This window comes from Syzygium oleosum, unplaced genomic scaffold (genome assembly GCF_021117445.2).
Source record: "Syzygium oleosum isolate NSW1041296 unplaced genomic scaffold, Sole_v2.1 Sole_v2.16, whole genome shotgun sequence".
In the NCBI taxonomy this organism is placed as follows: Eukaryota; Viridiplantae; Streptophyta; class Magnoliopsida; order Myrtales; family Myrtaceae; genus Syzygium; species Syzygium oleosum.
The window spans coordinates 1,671,287-1,676,463 of NW_026607500.1; positions in this window are offsets into that span (position 1 = coordinate 1,671,287).

Genomic DNA, 5,177 nt, shown 5'->3' on the forward strand with positions numbered 1-5,177 from the left:
GGTGCGTCAAGTATTTGTGAATGCAAAAGTGATCTCAAGATTGTATATTTCCCTAATGACCCGTCCTCTTGCTATTGCCGAAAAATGCCTATTTGCTATTTTGCTCATTTAAATTCACATGTCATCAACAGTACTTAAACGAAGCCACATGGAATTGGCGACTCATGAAGACGATCGTGATGATGTGCCGTGTGTACAATGAAGAGCACAACCATGTTGCATTTGGCCAACTAGTGCTTGAGGAATCAGAGCCTATTACATTCCGGAAAAAAGTGAATCCTGATTATACTTGAGACTGTTAGAATAATTAAATATTAAATCACACATTTATCTAATAGCTTAAGCTTTTAGAGCAATTAGCAGTAATCCCATCAAATCTCACATGGAATCAGAGCTAGGAGGTCCCGAGTTCAAATCTTTATGGGTCTCATTTGCCTCTCAATTAAATATATCCACACTTAGTCCAGTCTTTTAGCCTAGTACTTAGTCTTTTAGAGCAGTTAACAGTAGTCTCATCAAATCTCACGGAGACAATATATCTAGCGGCCTCTGGTGATCTTCAGCTCTCTTTCACTGGTGGTCGTCTCTTCTTGAATTATACCATAAGTGGGTTACCAATCATTAAAATGATTTTGCACTTGTTGAGTTGATGCTTATCCATATTAGAGACGACAATATTCTCGCGAACTTTTTGGAAGTTCAATTTTTTGTTTCGTCTCTATGTTTCAGCATTATGACACAGTATACATTAGCGGCAATGCGGAATTCGTACGGTGCGCTTGACAGGAAAATACTGAGAGAACATTAATTAGGGAAAATTATATTTGGGGACTTAACTCGGGACTTGGTATTTGGTCCGCCAATATTTCGCACAAAAACAAAAGAGGCTATTTTGACGCTCCGGACCGTACGGCATAATTCTCCAATAATGCTGAGTCGACAATATAACTTTTGGATTTGCAAATGAAAGTTTGACCAAAAAAAAAACGGAAATTCAAAATTCTTACTAGGAACAAATAATTTTATGCACATTTAAGATCATCCCAATCGTTGGAGTTCAAAATCAATTCAGAAGTTTGTCTGGGTAGAGACTACCCTCTTTCGTCTTACTCTTATTTGTTCTTATAGACGATTTTGGCTCGTGCTATCTTATTTGTTTTAGATTTGGTGGATGGGATTCTTGATGACCTGAGAAAACTTGAAACTCGTATCTCAACCGACGCCATCTGATCGAGAAAATTACGGAACTCCTGATGTCAGCAAGATCGATTGGTCAATATTTGATGGCGCGGTTTCTCGAGATGCGATCATCAGATTTCAACAAATTTTTATTATCTAAAAAGCTCTTTCCAAGTCGTATGCACCTACCTTGTTTGATGAAATTTTCAAGCAACGTCATATGATAAAAGCCTAAAAATATTAGCTGAAAAATCTTATCTAAAAAGTACATCTAACATGAAAATACACTTGTTTTATCTAAAGCACATTAAACACAATCACAAACATGCTGGAAAAGTTGGTATTTCTTCCCCATGGGTTTGCTTTTCAGGGCCCCCATCAGACCTCAATTTGGAGCCGAAGAATTGCTACTACGGGAAAACCTGATTATTATTATTTTTCGTCTTGTGTTTCGATTAGTTTACGAAATTAGTATCTTGAACTTCGGCAGAGGGTTCAAGAACAGTTACTATCGATTTCGTATGCAAACATAACATCAATTATTTCTGCGTTGTTTCATTATAGTGGAAAATCTCGGGCCCTTATAATGCATAAAATAGAAAACTCGGTGTGATTGACCTCAAATTTTAGATGGAAACAAAAAATCAGTGCGCAATTTTTCAAATCGGGTGATTTGGATACTATATGTATGTATCAAGCTTCCACCAACAAGAAAAGAAGTACTGATTTTTCTCAATTATGTACTATATATTTAGCAGAAAAAGACATGAGGCGTGGGTTCGTCAACAAAGGCTGCTCTGAAAAGTCAAGAATGCACGGCTACAAATTTTTTATTTTTCCTCTTGCTTTCATTCGTCGAGCCCTTTTAAATAATATTATTGCTCCCAAAACTCCATATACCGGCAATCATCTTTTATGCAAATTCTATAGTAAAGGTGTGGTGGATCGAGTGACATGGGATCACCGATCACTGGCCAGTACAACATTGTTATCTAAATACACAACACTATCAGACAAAACCCGCTCGAAAAATGACGATGCTGTTGGCCCAAGAATCTATCAGTCAAAGTGTATTCAACGGTGGTTTTCGTCAAGTATCAAATTCATAAGGCGAGCTAGATTGGGATGGCTCGGAGTAAGTTCAGGGGAGTAATTGAAAGTTGAAACTGATAATCTGGCAAAGTTGAGATGGTTCCTTGTTTTTAGCATTTGGTGCGTCAAATATTGGCAAGTGCATAAGTGATCTCAACATTGCATATTTGCCTGGTGACTAGTCCTGTTGCTGTCGCCAAAAAAAATGCCTATTGCTATTTTGCTCATTTTCATTTACATGTCTTCAACACTAGTTTGATGAAGCCACATGGAACTGGCATCTCATGAACCGAACGTAAGGATGCGCCATGCGTATGATGAAGGGCACGACTATGTTGCATTTGATCAACTTGCGCTTGAGGATTAGCCTCTTCCGTTCCTTAAAAATGAGGGAGAGAGAGGAGAGCTGTGTATGGTTATGCATAACAGACAGACATTAAAATAGGCTAGATCCACTGCAAGAGAGGGAGAGAGATGGACGTCAGTGTTTAAGCAGAATCTGGAAGCAAAGAAAATGAGGTCAATCTATTGTTCGTGCCCTGAAAACTCGTAACTCCTGCTTTCAACCGACCCTATTTGATTGAGGAAATTACATAACTGCTGATATCACCAAGATCGAATGACCAAGTTTGGATGGCACGGTATCTTGAGATGTGATCATCAGCTTTCAACAAATTTCTATCATTTGAAAGCTCTCTTCAAATCATACCACTTATGTCGTCCAATCAAATTTCTAAACACGTTAGGTCTCAAGTCAATTTTGTTAAAGCCGTGAAAATATTAGGTGAAAAAAGTGAGAATATACAGGATCCTTGAACTATGCAATGATCCATACATGTTGGGTCTAATGATGCTTAATGTAGACAGCACCTCCAAGCCAACGAAAAATAACTAGGGTTTTGTGGAGCAGTACATCCAGGCTTTTCGTAGCCCAACCAAAACAAAAAAACAAATGTCAAGTTTTGTTAAAGTAAATTCTGTGAAAGAAAATAAGAAAATTAGTAATATTTGATATAATGTGGTTTGCATCGAATGATGTCATTAGTTAATAAGTGATGGTCCGAGCATGCATATTCCAATCCATTCAAGTTTGCCTGACTCTGAAAAGAAAAAGATCAATATATTCACAATGACTAACTAAAAATCAATATATTCTCTATTTTTTTCTCTAAAAACTACATAATGAAATTGTAGAAATTAATTTCACATGACAAAAGCATGACACTGATAACACACAGCACATGTGGAGAGTTATGTCATTTATAGCTAGATCGAACTTGCTGCTATAGTGAAATTGAAATCGAAAATATAATTTTTGTTAGGTCAATTAATGTGTACTTTTGATGTTATCACGTACGGTGAAAGACAAACAAACAAGGGAGTTGCATTATAACCGATAACACACAGCACATGTGGAGAGTAACTCTTCTTTCTTTTTTAGTTAATCACCCTATCTGTGTGAGAAAAACTGTAATTAAAGTCCTAATATTTTGACCGTTGAATAATTAAGTCCTGAACATATTATATTTAGTCAATTGGATCCTAAATATTTTGACAAGGATGCAGTCAAGTACTAATATCATTCCCACTATATGGATAGTCATACTCTATGAGATTATTATGAAATGAAGCATCATTTTAACCGCAATTCGAAATAAAATATAGATCTTATCGATCATTGGATAGAGAACTTGATTTTGGAAACTAATTAAGAAATAAAGCCTAAATTTTACCTATACAGATAGGAAAAATCCAGAGTGTGAGATTTTTATTTTTTCTTGAGTCACGTAGCTATGAAATAATTTTAATTCTATTTTTCAATAGAATCTCATGATCAAGTTTCTCACTCAATTTTAAATGAAAAGTGTTTTATTCCTTGACTATTGTCAAATTAATTTTTAAGTTTGTAAAAAAACTAAAAGGACATGATATTTACGATGAATTAATGTCACTAGCGGGGAGTTTAGGTGACTTACATATTTTTCAAAGAGGCTTAGGAGTTAATTGAGTGAATAGAATGTTTAAGACTCAATCAACAAACAACCAATACCTTGGAGCTCTAATTGCTCATAGATAGTATTTGGAGAACCTATATTATTTAGTTGACACTTTAGAATAAAAAATCCATTACATAATAGATTACCATGATATTCAATTAGGGAATATATGTGGATAATTTAGCAAATGATCTTTGCAAGTTAATAGCGCGAAATTTTTAGTTAGAGGGAAATGGATTGTCATCGGCGAGGAAGATAATACTTTGAAAAGAGGGGAAAAATAGAATTTTCTAAGCCACCCCTCCGGATCTTGCTATAGAAATCTCACATCCATTATGGAGTGTTCGAGTCGCACTTTTTGTCCAACAAGAAGATCTTATCTTAGAAAGTAATATCTTGAAATAGAGATATGTGGTATTTTTTCCTTTAAAATCTTATTTGAAATGTAACCTATATATAACAAATTTTACTAAATTAAGTTTAGATGAATAAAATGCTTTCTTCATCTAAATTATGAAAAGATCAATTTAACGCATTGGACCTTCATGAAATCATGCATTCACGTACACCACGATAACTTTTTTATGGACAGATGGAGTCCTCGCTCATTGAACTGAACAACATGTGAATGGAAGTGCCATCCATTAATTCAAAAAAAGAACACCATCATCTGTTTATAATAGGGACATAAACAAGTTTTGTCGTTACATCGCTCCTTTTTCTCGATTGATTCAAGACTGTCCCTTCCTACCACAATTATGTAATATATATATTCACCGATGCCAAATTTGTCCCGAGCATCTATTTGTTTGCTTTCGAAGTTTGAAAGCAGGATAGGGGCTCATGCATCAGGTGCGGGGTAGTTGAGCATCGGTGTATCTTAGCTGTAAGAATCAAATAGCCTTTGTC